We start from the raw sequence: 26039 nt of genomic DNA, 5'->3' as shown, positions 1-26039 counted from the left end.
TCGTGTTAGCCAAGATGGTCTCAATCTCCTGACCTCGTGATCCGCCTGCCTCGGCCTCCCAAAGTGCTGGGATTACAGGCATGAGCCACCGCGCCCAGCCCCCTTTATCTACTTTTAGATGAGGCCAAGCAGAGGTTGTTCCACCCTCAGGTACACCTGCTCTACTACTGCCTTCCTTCAGGTATGACTGCAGTAGAGTATAACCCTCTGACTAGAACAGAAGCAAACAATCATAGTTTTTACCAGTTGAGTGTAATTTATAACAGCACTCCGTTTTGCTACCTATTTTGCATTTGCACATTAATTAAACGGTCATAGGAATAGGTATTATTATGGGGAGATAGCTAAGAGTTGGAAAAAATAAATCAACTGCAGAAGTAAAAGGATAAAAAGAGAGAGTATTATCTCTGGAAAACTTTCCCTCACTCTCTGAGAATGAAGTGATGTGCTCCCGAAGCTCATCCTCACAGAACTACTCAGCAGGCCATTTTTGTTGTTTTCTTATTTTCCACTGAGGTAAAACTGACATACAGTGAAATGTACAAATCTAAGTATACAAGTTGATGAAAATGGACAAATGGATATAGCCATTTATGAAACACTCCAATCAAGGTCAAGAGTGGTGGCTCACACCTGGAATGCCAACACTTTGGGAGGCCGAGGCAGGAGGACTGCTTGAGGCTATAGTGAGCTATGACTGTATCACTGCAATCCATTCTGGGAGACAGAACGAGACCCTGTTTCTAAAACAAAACAGTTTTCTCATGACTCCTTTTGGTCAGTAACCATCCCCATGGGCATCCCCACTGTTCTGTTAGTTTCTGCCTCTTCTTGAACTTCATGTAAGTGACATCATACAGTATGTATTCTTTGGTGTCTGGCTTCTTTCATTCAACAAAATGTTTTTGCTTTCAACATATTTAACCTTGTTGTGTGTACTAGTCCCATGAATGACTATATCACAATTGTTCACCTGTTGCTCTGTTGATGAACATTTGGACCGTTTCCAGTTTTTGCCTGTTGTGAATTCTAACCTAATTTTTCCATTATTCCTGTATGATTTCTTTCATACTTAGCATTCTGAGATTTAACATTCATAATTCTGTCTATAAAGAGTAGCCAAAACAATCCATGACATGCAAAATATGTTGTTTTAATGAGCCTGGATGCTATGAGACTAATGTGTAACAATGAATCATCTAGTGAAAGATCCCAGATGTAGTTTCAGCATCTTCACAGGAACTTATTTCTTCACTACTTATCTGTATTTAAAAAGAAAAGCTGATTCATGTGCCATAATCCTCCTTTTGTGTGGCACTTTCAAATCTGGGATCCTCAGGTGGATGCTCTCGGGCGCAGTTTCACGCAAGTCAAGGACGTTCGGCATACAGTTCAGTCAAAAAGCAACTAACTATTGGCATGTTTGCAACTTGCTTGTTGGTTAATGTTGTCTATGCAGTGGCTACAAAGTGAGTTGCTTTCCCTATTCAGCAAATGCAATCAGGTTTATATATAATTCCAAGTTGATAACTTAGATGAAGAGTCTCCATAGAAGTGAATCAATACCACTACTTTAGACTTATATCACCACACATACATCTATACTCTTTCCCTAATCATATTTAGTCCCATGGCTTTAAATAACCATTTATATATGAGTCAGTGCTCAAAGTCGGTGCTGTAGCCGAAACCTCCATTGAGTTCCCAGATGTTTACTTGTCTACTAGACACCTCTTCACAAATGTATCTAATAGGTGTAATATAATTATTATGTTATTACTGCCATGGTCTACCACTCCAGCTTGCTCTTCCCTATATCAGTAAAGGCACTAAGAACACTCATTCTAATCAAATCCAAAATCATCCCCAATCCTTGAGCTCCTTCCAAATTCATATCACTTCCTTAATGTTGTCAGCTTTACCTCCAAAAGGCATCACAAATCCACCTCCTTCTCTGCATCTCCTCTACCATCCTAGTTCAAATGAACATTATCTTTTACCCGGACTTCTGTAATTAACTCAGCTGCCTGCTTCTACTCGTGCCACTTCATACATATCACTAGTAATCCTACCAAAAGGTAAATCTAATCATTTAATTTCTGTTTCATCAGGACTTGGACTATATTCCTCTCTGTGTCCCTAAGGCCCAGCACACAGTAAGCAACTCAATATTCACTGGTAAATGAATGAATTGTTCACACAGTTTGGGAAGAGTAAAAGCAGGTATAGACTTAGAAGAGTTGAAATATCATTTATTTTTTCTTTTTTTTTTTTTGAGACTGGGTCTATCACCCAGGCTATAGTGCAGTGGTACAGTGATGCAATCACGGCTCACTGCAATCTTGACCTCCCACGTTCAAGACATTCTCCTAGTTCAGCCTCCCAAGTAGCTGGGACCACAGGTGCATGCAGCTAATTTTTGTAATTTTTACTTTTTTATATACGAGGTCTCACTGTGTTGCCCAGGGAGGTCTTGAACTCCTGGGCTCGAACAATCAACCTGCCTCAACCATACAAAGTGCTGGAATGACAGGCCTGAGCCACTGGGCTCAACCTGAAATATCTTCAAATCCTAGGCCCAGCCAGGCACAGTGGCTCACACTTGTAGTCAAAACACTTTAGGGTAAGGAGACAGAGCAAGATGGCTTAACAGAAGGCTCCAGCAATCATTTCCCCTTCAGGAACACCAAATTTAACAAATACTCACCCAAAAAAAGGCATCTTCATAAGAACAAAACATCAGGTGAGCAATGTACCTGTTAAAACCAGCCTCTGGTTTTAACATCACATCAAAGGAAAAGGCACTGGAGAGGGTAGCAAAAACAGTCTTCAACTCTCAGCACCATCCTCTCTCTCCCCACCCCTTGGTAGCAGCAATGGTGGTGTGGTGAGAGAATCTACAGGCTTGTGGGAGGGAGAGTTTACAGAGCACTGAGAGAAGCCCTAGCCAGAGGCAAACAGTTTATCTCAGTAAGCCCACTGCAGGCTAAATTGCTCTGGGATCCTAAATAAAATTGAAAAGCATTCTAGACCACAAGGACTGCATTTTCTGGGCAAGTCCTGGTGCTATGATAGGCTCAGAGCCACTGGGTTTGGGGAGCATGTGACCTAGTGAGAACACCAGCTGGGTGGCCAGGAGTGCAGCTCAGCGCTCTGTTCAAGACTCCTCCCCTCCGCTTGAGAGGAGAAGAGGGAAGGGTAAAGCGGACTTTGTCTTGCAACCTGGATACCAACCAATTCAGTCATAGCAGAATAGAGAACAGGGCAGGTCCTGAGGCCCCCATTCCAGGCCCTAGTTCCTGGGCATCTCTAAACACACCCTAGGCAGAAGATAACTCACTGATCTGAAGGGAAGAACCCAGTCCCAGCAGAATTCATCACCTGCTGACTAAAGAGCCCCTGGGGCCTAAACAGTCAGCAGTGGTAGCCAGGCAATACTCAGCATGGGTCACAGGTGAGACTGAGAGCTATGCTGGCTTCAGGTGTGACCCAGCACATTCCCAGCTGTGGTGGCCATGGGGTGAGATTGCCTCTGACTAAGGAAAGGAAAAGGAAGAGTAAGGGGGACTTTCTCTGGCAGCCTGGCTACCAGCTCAGCCAGAGTGGGTTAACGAGCACCAAGCGGGCTCCTGGGGTCCCTGATCCCCGGCCTTGAATCATGGGTGGCATTTCCGGATGTGTCCTGGGCCAGAGGGGAGGCCACTGTTCTAAAGGGAGAGACTGAGGACTGGCAGCATGCACCACGAACTGACTGAAGAACTCTTGGGCGTTGAGTGAACATTTTGGCAGTAGCCAGGCTGTACTTGCCATGGGCCTGGAATGGTGGTGGCCATAGAGAGAGACTCTTTGCTTGAGGAAAGAGAAGAAAGAGTAGGAAGAACTTTGTCTGTGGCTTGGGTGCCAGCTCAGCTTCAGAGAATACAGCAGCAGGTAGATTTCTAAGGTTCCTGACGCCAGGCCCTGCCTCCCAGGTGGTATCAATCCAAAAGAAAAGGACATTAATGAGCAACAAGAAATCATCTGAAGGTACAAAACTCACTGGTGATAGTTAAGTACACAGAATATTCTAAAACTGTAATTGTAAAACCATTTAATACAACTACTATGGAGAACAGTTTGGAGGTTCCTCAAAAAACTAAAAATATAAAGACCATATGATCCAGCAATTCTACTGTTAGGAATATACTCAAGAGAAAGGAATCAGTATATTGAAGAGATATCTGCACTCCCATTTTTACTGCAGCACTATTCTCAATAGCCACGATCTGGAAGCAACCCAAGTGCCCATGAGCAGAAGAATGGATAAAGAAAACATGGTACGTATATACAATGGAGTATTATTCAGCCATGAAAAAGAAAGATCCTGTCATTTACAACAACATGGGTGGAACTGGAGGTCATTACGTTAAATGAAACAAGCCAGGCGGAGAAAGGAAAACTTCACATGTTCTCACTATCTGCGGGAGCTTAAAAAAAAAAAAAAAAAAACTGGAAACAATTGAACTCATGAAGGTAGGGAGTAGTATGATAATTGAGGCTGGGAAGGTAGTGGGGTGGGGAGTAGGGATAGTTAATGGGTACAAAAATATAGTTAGAATGAATAAGATCTAGTATTTGATAGCACAGAAGGGTGACCAGTCAATAGTAACTTACTGTCATTTAAAAATAACTAAAAGAGTATAATTGGATTGTTTGTGACACAAAGAAAGAATCCTTAAGTTGCTGGGTACTTCATTTACCACAATGTGATTATGGCACACTGTACACCTGTATCAAAATATCTCATGTACCCCATAATATATACACCTACTATATATCAACACACAAAAAAATTTAATTTTAAAAAAAAGCACTTTGGAGAAGCCGAAGTGGGAGGATCACTTGATCCTAGGAGTTCAAGACCAGCCTGAACAACACAGCAAGACTTCACCTCTACAAAAATCAAAAATTTTAAATATCAGCCAGGAATGATGGCATAGCCCTGTAGTCCTGGCTACTCAGGAGGCTGAGGCAGGAGGATGACTTGAATCCAGGAGTTCGAAGCTGCAGTAAGCTATCATTGTGCCACTGCACTCCAGCCTGGGAGACACAGTAAGACCCTGTCTCTGGGGGAAAAAAAAAACCTAGGCTTGAAACTCAGCTCCACCACTTTCTGACAAGCTCTTAAGCAAGTTATTTAACCTCTTCGATTTTTATCTTTGTCCTTATCCATATGGTGGGATATCACTTACCTTTCAGAATTGCTATGAGGATTAAGTGACATAAAACTGAGATCACTCTTCTACTGGCACCCAATAGATACTAGTCACACCCCTCCCCCTTTCCCCTTTCCTTCCCCACTATATCCCTTGTTTGAAGTCACCAGTCAGTTTCAGGACAATAGTTGTGGTCCTTTCAAATACAAAGAGAAATTACAGAACAGACAAGAGGGATCATTTAGGAAAAATCACCTGAAATCCCTGTGTGTAAAATTTGTGACAGTGAAAAAAAAGAAAAGAAAAACTACAGCAAAGCAAAACTCCCACAGTCCAAAAAAGAATGGCAAATTAAACTTCAAACTACTTTCCTATTTTCAACTGTTAACTACGACTTCCCAGTTAAGGTAACAAACTTAAAGGCACACAGCTAACGATGCTCCTTCATCAAAGCCCTCTTTCTACAGTACAGGGATTCTTTACAAATACATCAGCCCATGAGGATGGAGAGAAGCAAAAAGCAGAAAACAGAAGCATTTTCTAATTTGGAAAGCAAATGGTTGAGAGGCAACCAACAGCAACCACAAGAGAGCTGAATTCCAAGGCATGAATTTGAAAATATGAAAACCAACCCAAATTATACTACAGAATCCTCAAAAGATACAAGAAATTCAGTACAAGGTTCCAGAACAAGGGTGAAACCTAAAATAAGGAAAACTAGGTGAAAGTTGTTTGAGAAAGAGATTTCCTAACACCAACCACACAAACGCCATATTAGTGGACAAACTGACCCCCCCCCCGCCCCGCCCAATCCCCACCACCCCCACCAAGAAAAGTCTAGAGCCTATTCTCTGGAGAAGATTCTGGAATGAGAAACACTAAAAAAAACATGGGTACACCAAAAAAAAAAAAAAAAAAACTGCTTAGGAGATAAGATCTCACTTTTTCGCCCAGGCTGGAGTGCAATGGCACAATCACGGCTCACTGCAGCCGTGAACTCCTGGACTCAGGCAAATCCTCCCACTTCAGCCTTCTGAGTAACTGGGATTACAGGCATAAGCCATTGCCCCTGGCCGAGACTCTCTTCTTGACCAGCCAACTTTAATTAGGCTCCTCTGAGGCCTCTCCTCAACAAGGCCTCAACCTTGGCCTTAACTCCGTTCTATCCCTGCCAGGCCTGCACAGCCCAGTTTTAGCAAGATTCCTGCTAAATCAATTTAGAAAGACTCCCTGACCCTTGACACCTGATCCAATTCCAATCCCCCACCTTTCATGTCATAAGCCAAAAATAAAATCCTAAGCCCCTAACCAACTGAATGGGTATCCCTCTAGGACGAGGGAAACCCAAAGGAACTTGAAAAACTGAATTCCCAGCCAAGACAGGAAGGGAGGTCAGACATGCCTCATTATACCCCCCTCACTTTTGGAATTTAGGCACAACTGACCAATATTAACATTAAAATCGAGATCATAAGACTCACAAAACAGATGCTTTGCAGCAATAAGACACATTTCAACCTGACTCTGGTACAGCATCCACATGCCAGACCACAGACCCTGAAGGGAATAAAAATATTTTACCCCAAAATATATTTGACGTATTTTGAAATGGCCCTACAAAGCCGTCTTCTGTGGGGGAAATTTGCATCTGTAGAGAATTTCATAGTAATTAATGCAGCCAGGCATTTTCAGGATGGATCTGGGCAAGATTAACTAAGTCTGACATCTTTTAAGGTCTGAAAAGAGACATTTACCATCATTCTCTCTGTAGCCTGCTACCTATGAAGCTTCCCTATATAACAAGAACCTCAACACCTATGGATCTTTTTTTTTTTTTCTGAGTCAGAGTCTCACTCTGTTACCCAGGCTGGAGGGCAGTGGGGTAATCTGGCTCACTGCAACCTCTGCCTCCAGGGTTCAAGCAATTCTCCTGTCTCGACCTCTTGAGTAGCTGGGATTACAGTCACCTGCCACCACGCCCGGCTAATTTTTGCTTTTCTTCTTCTTTTTTTTTTTTTTTTTAGTAGAGACAAGGTTTCACCATGTTAGCCAGGCTGGTCTCGAACTCCTGACCTCAAGTGATCCACCTGGTTCGGCCTCCCAAAGTGCTAGGATTTACACGCCTCAGCCAGCGCACCCGGCTGACGTCCCCCTTATCTTAACTCGAGCATTTCTTTCTACTGACTTTGAGTCTTTAGACAAAGCTTAACTCTTTCAACTGCCGATCAGAAAATCTCTGAATCCACCTAGGACCCATAAGCTCCCCATTCTGCCATCCCCCCACTTCAAGATTTCCCAGTTTTCAGGCAGAACCAATATATACCTTCCATGTATTATGTCTTCGCCTGTAATTCCTGCCTTCCTAAAATGTATAAAACCAAATTGTAACTCAACCACCTCACACACACTTTCTCAGAACTTCTTGAGACTGTTCATCAGGCCACAGTCACTCATACTGGCTCTAAATAAACCTCTTTAAATATTTTACAGTTTGCTTTTTCCATTAACACTCTAAGTCCCTGACCTGACTTCAGCAAAAATCCTGTTAAGTCAGTTTGGCAAGACCTTCCATGCCCTTGATGTCTTCATGAATAATTTTCCTTCCACTGATCCACTCGCTCTATTCCTTGGCTATAAATCCTGTGAAAAGAAAAAATTCTCGGAACCCCAACACTAAGCCAAGGAAAAAGTCAAGCTGGAGACTATGTCAGGTAGGCCTGCCTCCCATTTTATTCCTAAACAAGAGAGCTACAAAGATTTTTTTAAAAGCTACATACCTCCCTCACAATTTGCCCACAAGGAAACTCCTTGTGGATGAAGGACAGCCAGAACTCAAAGTCATCCCGCTGAGGCTCATGTGAGACAAACGCACATCTCATTGCTTTTTCTACCATATTGTTTCACTAAGCCAGACTAAGGCATAAGATTATTTCCTCTACCCTCCTCTCACATATAAATTGTGTACTCTGTGAAAGGTTAATCAGAGACTCAAAATAATGCAACAGTTTGTCTCTTTTCTACCTAAGATTTGGAAGTCCCCTCCCCCTGCCTCAAGTTTACCCACCTTTCCGGACGAAACCAATGTACATCTTACACAAATTAATTGATGTCTCATGTCTACCTAAAATACATAAAACCAAGCAGTGCCCTGACCACCTTGGGTACATGTCCTCAGAACCTCCTGTGGCTGTGTCACAGGTGCATCCTTAACGTTGGCAAAATAAACTTTCTAAATTGGTTGAGACCTGTCTCAGATATTCTGGGTTCACAATCCCCAGCTATCTTTGCCATATTCAGGACTTGAGGCCCATCTCTCCCCCGCTACTGCAACACCCCTTGATGAGAACTGAAAGTACTGCTATGGACTGAATTTTGTTCCCCCCAAATTCGTATGTTTAAGCCTTAACCCTCAATGTCTCTGTATTTGGAGACAGGACTTTTAGGAGGTAATTAAGATTAAATGAGGTCAGAAGGGTAGGGTTCTAATCAGATAGGATTGGTGGCCATATAATAAGAGGAAGAGAGAGAACTAGATCTCTCTCCAAGTACATGCACCATGGAAAGGCCAAGTGAACACGCAGAGAAAAGGCAGCCAGGAAAAGTGCTCTTATCAAAACCCAAACATGGTGACAAACTGACCTCAGATATCCAGGTTACAAAACTGTGAAAAAAAATTTCTGTTGTTAGAATACAAACGTTTGTGGTATTTTGTTATGGCAGCCTGAGCAGTCTACACTTCTAGCAGACTAATACCACCCCTACCGCAAGAGTCTTGAATAAAGTATTCCTTGCTGTTTTAACAAGGGTCAGAATAAATTTTCTTTAACAACATAATAATAGAAATGAAATATTCACTAGAAGCTATAGAAGATAAAGACAAGGGAATCTTTCAGAGAGTTAAAATAAAATGAAAGAGACAGAATCAGAGGCATGTGAACCAGAGCAACTCCATCTTGAATAGGAGGTGGGTAAAATAAGGCTAAAACGTACTGGGTTTTAGACATTTAAGGCATCCTAAGTCACAGGATGAGAGAGGAGGTCAGCACAAGACACAGGTCATAAAGACTCTGCTGATGAAACAGGCAACAGTAAAGCAGCTGGCTAAAACCCATCAAAACCAAGATGGCAACAAGAGAGACCTCTGGTAGTATAATCAAGAAATAAACATACAAATGGGCAGCCAGCAGCCTTCGGGGCTACTCCGTCTGTGGAGCAGCGATTCTTTATTCCTTTACTTTCTAAATAAACTTCCCTTCACTTTATGGACTCGTTTGAAATTCTTTCTTGCGTGAGATTCAAGAACCCTCTCTCTTGGGGTCTGGATCAGGACCCCTTTCCTGTAACAATAGAAAATTGAGGGAAAAGAGAAAAAGGAAAATAAAATGTGAATATGAGACTAGTAAAAATAATCCAGCATCAAAATACCGGGAAACAAAATCCCTCCACACGCCCACTCCCCAAAAAGAGAGGAAGGCGGCTTTGAAATATCTAAAGAAAATATACCAGAACCAAAAGACATGATTTACTGGAGTCTAGTCAAAAATTTCCATGGAGCCCTCAACAATGTACTAGAAAACAGACACACAGAGACACCACTGTCAAATTTCAGAACACCAGAAATAAATAAAATGTGCTACATATTTCCAGAGAGATTAGTAAGAAGAAAAAAGAACAGGTCCTTCTAAGGATCATTAATCACAATGGCTTCAACAGCACTCAAAGCAGTAAGTAAATAAAACAATGTTTTTAAAATTCTGAAGGAAAATTAATTCTAACCTAGAACTCTATAGAGGCAAACTCCCAGTCCAGACTGGAACAATATGATCCAAGAGACAGCCACGTTGAGCACTGTCATCAAAGACAGTCACTGCCCAAGTGACTGTGGCCCAGGTCAGTTTTTTATCTGTGGAGACCCTAACCCAGTGGCGCTAGAGGAATTAAAGACACACACACAGAAATAGAGAGGTGTGAAGTGGGAAATCAGGGGTCTCACAGGCTTCAGAGCTGAGAGCCCAGAACAGAGATTTACCCACGTATTTATTAACAGCAAGTCAATCATTAGCAGTGTTTCTAGAGATAATGATTAACTAAAAGTATCCCTTATGGGAAACGAAGGGATGGGCCGAAATAAAGGGGTGGGTCTAGCTAGGTTATCTGCTGCAGAACATGTCCTTAAAGGCACAGATCGCTCATGCTATTGTTTGTGGCTTAAGAATGCCTTTAAGCGGTTTTCCGCCCTGGGCAGGCCAGGTGTTCTTGCCCTCATTCCAGTAAATCCACAACCTTCCAGCATGGGCATTATGGCCATCAAGAACATACCACAGTGCTGCAGAGATTTTGTTTATGGCCAGTTTTGGGGCCAGTTTACGGCCAGATTTTTGGGGGGCTTGTTCCCAACAATCTGAACATGTCTTATTCTATGTGATAATGATGTACTTCTGCCTGGAAGAAGCCATGGACACTCACTTCCCCCTTCTATTAATTTTTTTTTTTTTTTTTTTATGAGACAGAGTCTTGCTCTGTTGCCCAGGCTGGAGTGCAGTGGCATGATCTCAGCTCACTGCAACCTCTGCCTCCCAGTTTCAAGCAATTCTCATGCCTCAGCCTCCCAAATGGTTGGGAACTACAAGCACGTGCCACCACATCCAGCTAATTTTTTTGTATTTTTAGTAGAGAAGAGGTTTTGCCATGTTGCCCAGGCTTAAATTAAGTATTACTTTGTATCTAGTGCAAGGTTTTCACTAGAATAAACCTCTTTTTTAATGTCTTCATTTAATTGTTTTTGGAATCCTAAATATTTAAATACAAATTATCCTTCATTAATGAAGTCTGATTTATTCATCCCACCAAAGGTGACAAAATTCTTTCAGATATGTTAATATCTGTTCCCAGAAAATCTTTCAGAAAAATCCATGTGGTCAATATTCATTCTAACTAAACATGTTTGGGTATGAAGAGTACCTAAAAAGACACTCACTATAAGGGAAATTTTTAAAAAAGACAGTCTCAATTTCCAGGGCTATTGTACTAAAAGTCTTAAACACATTCTAACTTTCTAACTACATATACTTTGCACAAATACTAAAAGAAAAAAATAATAAGAATTATTGGGGTTAAGGAAATTTTAAATCTTGGAAATTCCTACTGTTATTCTAAGAGAGATGATTCCCCATCATCAACTGAAAATCATCTTACTTTTAGTACTTAATTGACAATTGATATGTATTTTTAATGTAAACACTGTGGTAATGTGTAGAAGTAATCCACAGAAGCACTATGTAATCCACAGAAGGCAATCCGTGGCCTTTCAAGGCTACTACGCTAATTTTTCATTTTTTCTGTATCAAAATGTTAAAGGCATTCACCAGGAGGCTCCCTGGGGAGCAAACTCATTGCAGGCGAGAGTAACAAAAACATACACAACTATATTCTCTTTTATCTGCATCTCCAATAACTCCAGTAACACCTATGTATTAAATACTACAGGCAGAATAGGCAGATTCATATCACAAAATATGAGCCGTTGCCTGCCATGTCACCATTATCTTCAAAAGTTACCCTTTTAGAAATATAGTTAGGTTAAGGCCGGGCACCGTGGTTTGCACCTCCCAACACTTTGGGAGGCCAAGGCAGGCGAATCACTTGAGGTCAGGAGTTCGAGACTAGCCTGGCTAACATGGTGAAACCCCATTGCTACTAAAAATACAAAAATTAGCTAGGCATTCTGGCCGCACCTGTAATCCCAGCTACCTGGGCAGCTCAGGCACAAGAATCACTGGAACCCAGGAGGCAGAGCTTGCAGTGAGCCAAGATCATGCCACTGCACTCCAGCCTGGGTTGACAGAGTGAGAATCTGTCTGGAAAAAAAAAAAAAAAATTATATATATATGTTAGGGTATTAGACATTAAGTACCAGCTAAAAGTAATTTGGGTTTTGGCTGTAAGTGCTAGAATAAGATATCAAAAAGGAGAAAGCATATGGCAAACAGAACCCTTCCAAGACTGCCGTACAGAGTCATTTATTCTGTTAACTATTATTTATTTAGCCACCTACCATGTACCACATACTGCCAGGTGTTGGGGGTATAAAGATGAGCAAAAAGAGACAAGGTATCGGGCCTCAGGGAGCCTTCTATCTAATAGGAAAACAATCAATTAGAATAGAAGAGTAAACAGAATTGGCAAAATCCCTGCCCTCAGGGATCTTAAATTCCAGTGGAGGGGAGTATGAAGGGGTAGGGTAGATATATCAAGTTAGCCTTTTAAAAAGATTACTCTTTCATCTGGCCAAGCCCTGGCCTTGCTGATCAAAACAATGCTATATGCACCTTTGGCACACAAGTTTTAAACTGGCAACTCCTCTCACCTCTATCAGTGTATCCGAAGGCTATTAGCTTCCCTGGTATCCAGATACTGTGAGAAAATGGGGCACCAGGTAACAGCTGGCTGTGGCTAGCGAGTTTTGTGTGTACCCAGAACAATCTTTTATCAAGCATTTTGGTTCCTGAACCAAAGTTCAGGAATTGAATCATTCTCAAAAACGTTTCAGCAGGGTTCCCTTTAGTCAGTAAATTACCTTGAAAAGGCCCAAGGCGGGAGGATTGCTTGAGTCCAAGAGTTCAAAGCCACTCTGGGCAACATAGTGAGACCTTGTCTCTACCAAAAGTACGAACATTAGTCGGGCATGACAGTACACACTTGTAGTCACAGCTACTTGAGAGGCTGAGGCGAAAGAATAGCTTCAGCCCAGGTAGCCAAGGCCGCAGTGAGCCATGATTGCGCCACTGCACTCCAGCCTGGGTGACAGAGTAAGATCCTGTGTCAAAAATCAAAATCAAAAAACACAAAGAAAAAGCCTCCCTAGAAAATATATCCAAGTTAATCTTCAGCTAGTTGCACAAAATTTGGGTATTTTATTGCTATAATATAGTATTAATTGAACATTAAGTACTGAAACTTATTGTAAATATCTTGGTTTTATCAGCAATAAACTTTTATTAACAATGGAAAGAAAACACCCATCACTAAGCCCAAACTCAGGACAAAGAAGAAAATATCTGAACATTAACAATATCTAAAAATTAACTACCACAATTTAATTAAGAAGTAATTTTGATATTTATTTTCAATGACTATTTACTGAGTACCTGCTATGTGCCAGGCACTGCTTTAGGCTAAGATACTGACGACAAAATATGCAGATCAATTGTTTTTCAAAATAAGACAAATGTCTATTCCAGCTATGACACCCCTTCTGAAAGTCTAGTTAATCACAGCCCTGGTCCTGATGCATAACCTTTTTACAAAGTGAGTTCCAAGTGTAACCTAAGAAACTCCAATGCAGCAATCAATGCTTAAAGCTAAGTCCGCTATCACTTGATTCTTAGAAACAGCGAACACCACCACTAACTTAACTGATATAGCTAAGATTAATGTGCTAACAAAAAAAAAAAAAGAGGATAAAAAAATAAAAGCAAGTTCGTCATTAATAAGCTTACTATGAAATATTTTAAAATACATGATCTGGAAACTGATACCAGGAAAATTACTACAAATACTATACAATCTGAATTGTGAGAACTGATTATATAATGTTCTTACAGATTGTCAGAGAAGAAATCATAAACTATATTTCAAATATAAACGCCTACGTAAATTACCATCACAAGATAGATTTGAATTTAGACATAATTCATATAACATATGCAATCTTTATTACGATACTATGGACAAAAAGTAGACTTTTTCAGAAAAAGCCCTGTATTTTTAAGAGACTAAACATTCCAGTTTACCTAGATACTAAAAATTTCCTTCACAGATGTTAAAGTATCAGAATATAATGGCAAGATATTCATCCCAGGTGATTTAAATATTCCATATGCAGTGACTAATCTTGTTTATTATCCAATGATACAACCAGAAGTTACCTAGTTTTGTAATTTGTGCTAGGTTTAAGAGTTTTTCCACCAGGTGCAGTGGCTCATGCCTGTAATCCCAGAACTTTGGGAGGCCAAGGTGGAGAGATTGCTTGAGCCCAAGAGTTCAAGACCAGCCTGGGCAACAAAGTGAGACCCCTGTCTCTACAAAAAAATACAAAAACTAGCTGGGTAAAGTGGTGCATGCCTGTGGTCCCAGCTGGCATGGCTGAAGTGGAAGGATCACTTCAGCCTGGGAGGCTGAGGCTAGTGAGTCATGATCACGCCACTATACTCCAGCCTGGGTGACAGAGCGAGAGACTGTCTCCAAAAAAAAAAAAAAAATTTTAATGAGACTGAATCTCTCGCTCTGTCACCCAGACTAGAGTCCAGTGGCGTGGTCCCGGCACACTGCAATCTCCGTCTCCTGGGTTCAAGCAATTCTCTTGACTCAGCCTCCGAAGTAGCTGGGATTACAGGCACATGCTACAACACCCAGCTAATTTTTATATTTTTAGTAGAGACAGGGTTTCACCATGTTGGCCAGGCTGGACTCAAACTCCTGACCTCAGATGATCCGCCTACCTCGGCCTCCCAAAGTGGTGGGATTATAGGCACGAGCCACCATGCCCAGCCAAAAAAATAGTTTTAAAAGGTAAACATGCTTTACACAGGTAGCTAATTTTGTCTTCTGGTTAGTATTGCATTTAAATGACTCACTGAGAATCAGAGAGACAATCAAAAGAACTGGAATTTTTCTCTGGAATTTTTCATTTCTTGAATCAACTATAAAATATATTATCCTTTCTTAACTGACATAAAAATTATGCAATAAGTATATTCAGATATTCTATAAGATGAGAGTCAAAATTTTTTTTTTTTTTGAGACAAAGTCTTGCTCTGTCACCCAGGCTGGAGTACAATGGTGTGATCTCAGCTCACTGCAACCTCCACCTTCCAGTTTCAAGTGATTCTCCTGCCTCAGCCCCCTGAGTAGCTGGGATTACAGGCGCCCACCACCACCATACCCAGCTAATTTTTGTATTTTTAGTAGAGACGGGGTTTCACCAGGTTGACCAGGCTGGTGTTGAACTCCTGACCTCAGGTGATCCACCCGCCTTGGCCTCCCAAAGTGCTGGGATTACAGGCACGAGCCACTGTGCCCGGCCCTCAAATTATTTTTCCAAATGTCCAAGGGCCGCTTTAACTTTCAACCCCACTCCACAACATGCTTTGAAGACAGTACTCTACTAAACTATCTCTGAAAATGCAAATACAAGTTTTCTCATTAAAAAATAATTTTAAGCTCTCGTCATCACCTCTACATATCAATCTGCATCTGTACCCATACAGTCGTCTTTTCATTCTGTTACTAAGTCCATATTATTCTTACCCCTATCTAAAACCAGTCACTACTCACCCACCAGATCCTATTCCTTCTTAAGCCATGCAAGAACAACCCCTCCTCTCCTCTCCTCTCTCCTCCTCCTCTCCTCTCGCCCCTCTCTTTCACTCTTCTCCCCGCTCTTTTCTTTCTCCCTCCTCTTCCCCTCCTCTCTTCTGTGCCTTGTGAAATATGTGCTTGCTTCCCCTTCGCTTTCTGCCATGACTGTAAATTTCCTGACACCTCCCCAGGCATACAAAACTATGAGTCAATTAAACCTCTTTCCTTTATAAATGACCCAGTCTCAGGGAAGTTCTTTATAGCAGTGTGAAAACAAAGTAATACATCTAGTTTTAGGGCTTTAAACATTATCCATATGGCTAATGATGGCATCAATGTTATTAATATGCTAATAACACCCCATGTGGCCAGGCACAGTGGCTCACACACGTGTAATGTCAGCACTCTGGAAGGCACAGGCAGGTGGATAACTTGAGCTCAGGAGTTCGAGACCAGCCTGGCCAACATGGGGAAATCCCATCTCTACTAAAAATGCAAAAACTATCCCGGTATGGTGGTGTGCACCTGTAATTCCAGCTATTCAGGTGGCCGACACACGAGAACTGCTTGAACCTGGGGACGGAGATTGTAGTGAGTCAAGATTGTGCCACCACTGCACTTCAGCCTTGGTAACGGAGTGAGACCCTGTCTCAAAAAAATAGTAATAGTAATGCCCCATTTTCTATCTCCAACTGATACCTCTCTCCTAACTCCAGACATCTAGAGCTCATAGCCTATTCAATATCACTACTTAGGAAATCAACAGCCATCTCAAACTTTTCATATCCTAAACTGACCTCCTATCTCCCCATTTAAATTTGTTTCTTTCACAATTATCCTCTTCTTATTAAATGATAGCTTCTTTTTCTTTTTTTGAGACAGGGTCTCACTCTGTCACCCAGGCTGGGTGTTACTCCAGTAAGAAATCTGATACCTTAGCCTACTTCAGCTTAATCATAGCAAATATAAACCTTCCATCAGGCTTTGTGAAATACTGAAAATACATTAAGGACATCCACTTGTATGGTCCTTGAGATAGGAGTCTTGGTACTTCTCAGCAGCTCCCAGGTCCCATCTCCTCTTAATTATGTTAGGGAACACACTGTATGGTGCTTCTGAGTGATTATGTTGACTCATTTACCTTTGTTCAGCCACATAACCAATTTTGAAATTTCTTTTGTGAAAGTAAGGGCTCAGTCTTACGACAGGACTGTTTGGGGAGAGTAGAGTGTGAAGGGGGGTTGAACCATGAAGTGAAATTATTACCAATGCATTCTACAAACATTTATTGAATTCCCAATATGTGTCAGGCATAGTACCAGAAAAAAAATTAGTATTTTTCATCCTAAACAAAAAACAAAAGCACATTCTTTCTAAATAAAAAACAAAAGCACACATAGAAATAAGATCCTAGACACTCCTAAAATTATAAAGTTACCACCACTGCCAGTAAAAGAATTGGAATTAATGATTGGGGGAAGGGGAATAACTAAAGTGATAATATCCCAGGTACTCAAATGCCTGGGGGAAAGCAGGAAATACTCAGAGAAGCAGTGCTATGCTTCTATCCCAAAGCACTATAACATGGGTAAAGTTAGCCTACACCTACCTTCTCCTTCCTCATCTTCTCCCCATTTGAAAACGCTAACTTAGGCCCAAAAAAACAGGCAAAAATCAAGAAACAAGAGCTATCTTGTTTCATTTCATTCCTTAAAATGCAGGTTCAAACTCTAGGTTACACACAAACCCTACCTTGTAGTAAGTAAATTCAGACAGAAGAAAAGAAAGCAAATATTTTCTTGCTTTATAAACAAGTCTATATTTGCTTGCCTTATTGACTCCCTAGGGCTAATACTTTTTAAATAATAATTTTAAAATTTCAAATGTTGATGATACATTACAAAAATGAGACGCCCTTGCCTATAAACATGTTTGTTCTCCCTTAACCTAGGTGTGCCACATAAATAAAGGACCAAAGTAAAATATTTTTTTTTTTTTTTTTTGAGACAGTTTTTCTCTTGTCACCCAGGGTGGAGTGCTATGGTAAGATCAAATCACCGCAAACTCCACCTCTTGGGTTCAAGCAATTCTCCTGCCTCAGCCTCCATAGTAGCTGGGATTACAGGGGCCCGCCACCACACCTGGCTAGTTTTCGTATTTTTAGTAGAGATGGGGTTTCACCATGTTGGCCAGGCTGGTCTCGAACTCCTGACCTCTGGTGATCCACCCGCCTTGGCCTCCCAAAGTGCTGGGATTACAGGCGTGAGCCACTGCGCCTGGCCTTCTGATTTCTTTCAGAAGTGTTTTGTGGTTCTCCTTGTAGAGGTCTTTCACCTCCTTGGTTAGCTATATTTTTAAGTATTTCGTTTTGTCAGTGTGGCTGTTGTAAACGGGACTGTGTTCTCGATTTGACTTTCAGCTTGAACGTCACTGCTGTTTAGAAATACTACTCATTTTTGTACGTTTATTTTGTGTCCTGAAACATTACTGAAGTCATTTATCAGTTCTCGGAGTCTTTTGGGAGAAACTTCAGGGTTTTCCACATATAGAATGTATTATCAGCAAAGAGACAGTTTGACTTCTTTTTTCCTATTTGAATACCTTTTATTTCTTCTCTTGTCTAGCTCTGGCTAGGACTTCCAGTACTATGCTGAATAAGAGTGGTATGAGTGGGCGTTCTTGCCTTGTTCCTGTTCTCAAGGAGAATAGTTGCAGCTTTTGCCTGTTCAGTAGAATGTTGGCTATGGGTTTATCACAGATAACTCATTATTTTCAGTTATGTTCCTTTGAAGGAAGTTATTATGTTGAAGGTTTTTATGAAGGGATGCTGGATTTTACGGAAAGCTTTTTCTGCCTCTATTGAGATGATGAGATGATTTTCGCTTTTAATTCTGCCAATGTGGTGAATCACATTTATTGATTTGCATATGTTGAACCACCCTTGCGTCCCAGTAATAAAAGCCTATTAGATCACAGTGTATTCACACTACCCGACTTCAAACTATACGGAAGGCTACCGTAACCAAAACAGCACAGTAGTAGTACAAAAACAGACAGACCAATGGGATAGAATAGAGAACACAGAAATGAAGCCCCACAACTACAACCATCTGATTTTTCACAAAGTCAACAAAAACAAGCAATAGGAAAAGGACTCTCTATTCAATAAATGGTGCTGGGATAACTGGCTAGCCATATGCAGAAGAATGAAACTGGACCCCTACCTTTCACCATATACAAAAATCAACTCAAGATGGATTATAAAGATTCAAATGTGGCCGGGCGCGGTGGCTCAAGCCTGTAATCCCAGCACTTTGGGAGGCCGAGACGTGCAGATCACGAGGTCAGGAGATCGAGACCATCCTGACTAACATGGTGAAACCCCGTCTCTACTAAAAAAATACAAAAAACTAGCCAGGCGAGGTGGCGGGCGCCTGTAGTCCCAGCTACTCGGGAGGCTGAGGCAGGAGTATGGCGTGAACCCGGGAGGTGGAGCTTGCAGTGAGCTGAGATCCAGCCACTGCACTCCAGCCTGGGCAACAGAGCGAGACTCCATCTCAAAAAAAAAAAAAAAAGATTCAAATGTAAGACCTCAAACTATAAAAATCTAGAAGAAAACCTAGGAAATATCTTTCTTGACACTGGTCTTGGTTAAGAATTTTTGGTTCCATCCCCAAAAGCAACTGCAACAAAAAAATTGACAAGTGGGACCTAGTTAAACTAAAGAGCTGCTGCAGGGCAAAAGCAACTATCAACAGAGCAAACAGACAAACCACACAAACTATTCACAAACCATGCATTCAACAAAGGATTGAGATCCAGAATTTACGAGGAACTTCAGCAAAATACAAATAACTCCATTAAAAAATGGGCAAAGGACATGAACAAACACTTATTTAAAAAAGACAAAAAAGCAGCCAACAAATATGAAAAAAATAATCACTAACCATCAGAGAAATGCAAATCAAAACCACAATGAAATATCATCTCATACCTGTCAGAATGGTTTTTATTAAAAAGTAAAAAAAAAAAACAGAAGCTGGCATGCCTGCAGAGAAAAGAGAATGCTTATACACTGTTGGTTGGAATGTAAATTAATTCAACCACTGTGTAAAGCAGTTTAGAGATTTCTAAACTTAAAACAGAGTTACCAGCCAGGCGCAGTGGCTCACACCTATAATCCCAGCATTTTGGAAAGTTGGGGGAGGCAGATCACTTGAGGTCAGGAGGTTGAGACCAGCCTGGCTAACATGGTGAAACCTCGTCTCTACTAAAAATCCAAAAATTAGAGAGGCGTGGTGGCAGGCATCTGTAGTCCCAGCTACTCAGGTTTCTAAGGCAGGAGAATGGCTTGAACCCAGAAGGTGGAGGTTGCAGTGAGCCAAGATCATGCCACTGCACTCCAATGTGGGCAACAGAGTGAGACTCAGTCTCAAAAAAATAAAAATAAATGCTAAAAAATACATATATATAACAGAGCTACTCTCTGACCCAGCAATCACATGACTGGGTATATACCCAAAGGAAAATAAATCATTCTACCAAAAAGACACATGCATTCTTTGAACATAATATGCCTGATTAAAAACAAATACACACACAGAAAAAGAAAAGACACATGCCCTTTGTATGTTCATCACAGCACTGTTCACAACAGACATGGAATCAACCTCAGTGTCCATAAACAATGGACCGGATAAAGAAAATGTAGTACACATACACCATGGAATACTATGCAGCCATTAAAAAGAATGAAATAATGCCCTTTGCAGCAACATGGAGGCAATTGGAGGCTATTATCCCAAGCGAAATTAACACAGGAACAGAAAACCAAATACAATATGTTCACACTTACAAGTGGGAACTAAACATTCAGCACACATGGACATAAAGATGGGAGCCGAAGCCAGGCATGGTGGCTCATGTCTGTAATTCCAGCACTCTGGGAGGCCAAGGCAAGAGGACTGCTTGGAGTCCAGGAGTTCAAGACCAGTACGGGCAATATAGTGAGACTTCGTCTCAATTAAAAAAAAAAAAAAGATGGGAGTCATAGACATTGGGAACTACTAGAGGGGGCAGAGAGGGAGGGGGAAAGGGCTAAAAAACTACCTATTGGGTACTATCCTCACCACCTGAGTGATGAAATCATCCATACCCTAAACCTCGGTAGCACAGAGCATACCCATGTAACAAACCTGTACATGTACTCCTGTATCTAAAATAAAAGGCGAAATTACAATTTTCTTAAAAAAAAAAGTTCAAAGATGTGAAACAAAAAGCTGAAATATTGGATATAAATGTTACTTAGTATGACTGGAGGGTGTACTGAGAGGGAGAAGGGGAAAAAAACGTGTGGTGGAAGACAAAGCCTGACAGATAAAGGCAGATCTATGCCAAGGTGTAAACAGCCTTAACTCTGTTCTACAGGTAATTGAGGGTCATCTAATTAGATCTGCATATTAGAAAGGTCACTGACCATATTAAAAAGGTCTCTGGTAGAAGAGAATGGTAGGCAATAATCCAATATGATGAGGGGGAAAAGCACCAAAAGCAGGGCACCAGATAATAGCAAACAATTAGTGAATTCATAAACAAGGAATTAAGTAATTAATAACTGACTGGGTATTTCAAACAAAATTAAAAGAAAACTTCATACATATGAGAGATTTAATTCTTTATGTATACAGTGTTGAGTGTCCACAGATCTTATGGGACTTTGTGTCATAAACCCATTAAAAAGCAAATTCAGTAGAGCATCATCTTTTAATAATGCTATTACTCAGCAACTAGGTTTTTCTGATTGTTCCAATCAGCTGGAATGAAAATACCCTCAAATCAGATATATTCATCACTTGCCCTCCAATTTAGCATTTTGCACAAATGGGCTAGATTACTAATATTAAAGAAATACAGTAATAAAACAGATTCTCAAAATATGGATAAAAATACAACGTTTATCCAAACAGTTGGCAAAGTTTTGGTAGGAGTTAGGTTTTTTTTAAAGTAGATTTCTGTAAAATTCTGCTAAGTAGCCAATAAATCAAACATTATAATGGGAATGTCTCCCAGTGGAATAATATGCTTGGATTTTTTTATCTTCAGACAAAGACTTGAGACAGACACAATTTATGCATTACTGAGATCCTCTATAAAACCTGGTAAAACCATAATGGTTTTGTCAAGGCACTTAAAAAGTTACTCAAACAGTTAACTTTTCACAAACAAAAATAATCGATCATACTGATTATATGATCCAAAGCTCCATATGCCTTCCCAGCTCATAAAGCATGGCAATATCTCAAAGGAATGTTATTTATAGGGTTAAAAAGCTTCAGTTTCCCCAGAGTTAAAAGTAAGCAAACTTTTTGTGTGTTTTTTTTTTAAAGTAGATCTCACAATAAAAACTCTCCCCTCTACTGTGCTGTGGGCATTTTGCCCTGACTCCTAACCACCAACATACGATGATTTCTTTTAAAGCTGCTGCCTTCCGCCTATACCAAAATTCATTCTTGAGTCTTTACACTACCAACTTTAAGCCCGTAGGTATTAAGGTCAGATAAATCTCAAGTTTCAGAGTAGTTCAAGTACTCAGTTGCTATTTTATAATCTCACTCATTCTCTGGAATTAATTACACAGTGATTATTCAACAATTAAAATTCAACTCAGCTACAATTTTGTCTCACTTCACAAGAATTACCATCCTGGAATAGAATCCATTAGAACTACTGAGTATTCTTCATGAAGGAATGAATTTCTTTGCATTGAAGGCTTGAGCCTTTTTTTCTTCAGTTTAGTTGTTCACAATAAAGTAGTATTCATTATAATCTTCTCACAAGTCCCATTCAATATTAACAGTGATTCACAAAGATGCATTTTATATTAATTTTCTTATTAAGGTAATAAAAGAGCACATTTTATTTTTTTTGCTCATATAACCAACAACACTGCCTTCCGCCCCTCCTTCCCTTGTTTGGCTGCTCTCTGAAATTACTGTCAGCTATCACTCTGGGGCTTCCCTTCACTGCTCTCTCCTAAGAACATATTTGAGTCCTTTCATGTTCAAGAGGGTCTTCGTTCTACCTTTATACTTAAATTACTGATTGAACACACACATATAATTGAGTTCTGGGTTGAAAGCCATTTTTCTTCAAGATTTTGAGAACATACAGTTTAGCATCCAGAACTGCTATGCCTTTTAGGTTCCTGATTATTCGTACCCCTTTTTATTTCTCCCCTATGACTTGAAAGCTTAAAGGATCTTGCCTTAATCCTGGGTGCCCTAAACTTCCATGATAATATGGCTCTGTGTTGCTTGAATAGTGTGCTACATACACTAAGAACATGTTTACTCTGGAAGCACAAATTATAACAATGAGGAATGTTCTGATATTATTTCTATTTTTTAGATGTCTTCTTATTCAGTTCTTGCCTTCTGAGGTCTATAATTCAATATTCTCCTTCTAGGAGATTTCCACTCTTACTCTCGCCTCTTTTCTCTTCTATTACCTATGTCTTTACCCCTTTATTCTACCATCTTGGGAACGTCCTCCACTTGACTATCTAACCCTTCTACAGAAAATTTTATTTCTGCAGTCACATTTTTAATTTCTCTCCATTGTCTCTGATTCCTTTTGGCTGCTTTTTTCCTTCTATTGCTTTTTTCTTTTTCATGGAAAGGCTTTTCTCAACTTACTTTCCATTCATCTTTAGAAAGTCACTCAGTAGCTAACTAGCAACTCTATGTAAGTACATGGAGACCTATGACTTCATTCTAGAGTAACTGGGCCCATCTAACTTTTTGGTAGGGATGTTCCCAACTATAGAACTTTTTTTTTTTTAATTTCTATACTATCATTCTAATGATGTTTCAGAAGAAAAGAAGATATAAATGTACGTAGACATTCTCCATGTTTATCAAGAAGTACAATGTTTAACAAGGAAAAACATCTTTATAGAATAATTCGGTGTTAATTATTTTCATCATTGCCTTGAGAATGTTTAATAAAGTTTATTAATCTGACAATTTTACATTTCTCATTTTAATTTTTTTTTTTTAGAAGGAGTCTGTCACCCAGGCTGGAGCGCAATGGTGTGATCTTGGCTCACTGCAACATCCACCTCCCAGGTTCAAGCGATTCTCCTGCCTCAGCCTCCCAAGTAGCTGGGATTACAGGCACCTGCCACTACATCTGGCTAATTTTTGTATTTGTAGTAGAGACGAGGTTTCACCATGTTGGCCAGACTGATCTCAAACTCCTGACCTCAGGTGATTCACTTGCCTTGGCCTCCCAAAGTGCTGGGATTACAGGCTTGAGCCACCACGCCCAGCACATTTTAAACATTTAAGCCTCAATCCTTAGTAATATAATTGCCTTATATAAGAATTGTAACTTAATCTTTAAAAGTTTGGTGTAAAATGCATTTCAGGTAAGTGGACTATGTTGTCACTGACTTGTATTCTAACTTTCACTATAAAATTGGAAATATTTTCCCTAAGGGGAAAGAGGACTAATCCCAGGGTACGGTAACATCTTTTGAGATCTCTGAAAGTTTAAAATCATCATGCACAGTGGCCCATGCATATAATCCCAACACTTCGGGAGACTGAGGTGGGAGGATCACTTGGGGCCAGGAGTTCAAGACCAACCTGGTCAACATGATGAGATCTTGTCTCTATAAAAAATTTTTTTAAAAAATTTAGCTGGGTATGGTGGTGTATACCTGTAATCCTAACTGTCTGAGAGGCTAAGACAGGTGAATCACCTAAGCCCAAGAGCTCAAGGCTGCAGTGAGCTATGATCACACCACTACACTCTGGCCCGGGCAACAGAGCAAGACCCTGTCTCTAAAGAAAATAAATAAAATAATTATGAAAAGAAACTAAGTTTCACAGAAATGTTCAAATATATACAATAAAGAAAGAACACAACGTAAAAATATGAGTACCCGAAACTATCAGAACGATTACTAATGCTGATCGTTCCTCACATATTATACCCACCACCTAGTGGTAACCCCACAAAAAAAAAAAAAAAGTACTTTCTCAATATTTGCGAATGTTTTATTCTAAATGAAGAGTTCTACAGCTCGACAAAAGCAGAGGTAGAAATAGGAAACTTCAAAGAAGCTCTACCACTCTGAATAAGCCAGAGAGAAAACACTGTTGTTATTTTTTGGCATAATGACAAAAATAAATGGGATCTTTAGTTTCCACAGCACAAATTCCCCTTTTTTCCCTTTGTAGAAAATAGGTATACAGTCCACCTCATATTCTTGAGAATAATTTAACAGCTTCTTTTGTTAACAAGATACTGATAACCCCATCTCATCATCCAGGGTAACTAATTAACATCTATAAAGTGCAATCATTTAAAATGTGCTGGATTGGATCAAGCCATGAAGTAAATCCATCTAAATCTAAAAGTTAAAAACTTAGAACCAAGTAGCAACAGCAATTACAACTGACTGATGAACCAATTTTTCGGCAGAACATCAGAATTTAACTGTTTTTATAATGTGAACAATCCATAACCAGTGTTATTGTTTTCATTTCCAAAACCAAAAACAGGCAGGAAATTTAAGTGACTCATCCATAGCCACATAACAGAGCACTAGGACAAGGCTCCTCTTTGTCCATCAACTGGCTGTCAACTAAACTGTGCCAACCCCTCTACTTTCTTTAAAAAATCTGTTTCTATCAGAGCCCATGGGTAGAAATATTTTGCCATAGAAAAATTCTGCATTTTAATAAATATTACTTAACATCCAATTTTCTGTTCCAAAAAAATGATTCAAGTATGCACTGTAATACATATTGCTGAAAGCCAGTTTAAAATAGCTAGAATGGGCCGGGCGCGGTGGCTCAAGCCTGTAATCCCAGCACTTTGGGAGGCCGAGACGGGCGGATCACGAGGTCAGGAGATCGAGACCATCCTGGCGAACACAGTGAAACCCCGTCTCTACTAAAAATACAAAAAACTAGCCGGGCGAGGTGGCGGGCGCCTGTAGTCCCAGCTTCTCGGGAGGCTGAGGCAGGAGAATGGCGTAAACCCGGGAGGCGGAGCTTGCAGTGAGCTGAGATCCGGCCACTGCACTCCAGCCTGGGCGACAGAGCGAGACTCCGTCTCAACAAAAAAAAATAAAATAAAATAAAAAATAAAAAATAAAAAATAAATAAAATAGCTAGAATGAGTGTAGCTCAGAAGTAACCAATTTTAAATTGTTCAATTTAAACAATTTTAAAACATTCACAAATAAATAGTAACAATTTTAAAATGTTCATGCCAAACACTTCTGCTTCGACACAAGATCAAGATATCTTTTTTCATTCTTACATCAGCTGAAGAAAGTCAAAGTCTCCTTGACTGAGTACTTTTTACTAATGGAATTAACTTAAGACAAAAGGAATACAGCAGAATCTTTGTTTTACCTTTTAAGTCTCGATTTTTTTAACCACTTGGAATAGCACATATTATTACATTTTT

General features: G+C 40.2%; 1 protein-coding gene across 10 annotated transcripts in view; it reads right to left on the bottom strand.

The window, feature by feature from the left end:
- Positions 1-26039, bottom strand: part of MYO6 (myosin VI) — a 176027-nt gene that overhangs the window by 99979 nt on the left and 50009 nt on the right. The gene's annotated exons all lie outside the window — the stretch shown is intronic.

This window comes from Trachypithecus francoisi, unplaced genomic scaffold (genome assembly GCF_009764315.1).
Source record: "Trachypithecus francoisi isolate TF-2019V2 unplaced genomic scaffold, Tfra_2.0 Lachesis_group10, whole genome shotgun sequence".
NCBI classification, from domain to species: Eukaryota; Metazoa; Chordata; class Mammalia; order Primates; family Cercopithecidae; genus Trachypithecus; species Trachypithecus francoisi.
This window is presented reverse-complemented; position numbering and strand designations above follow the sequence as displayed.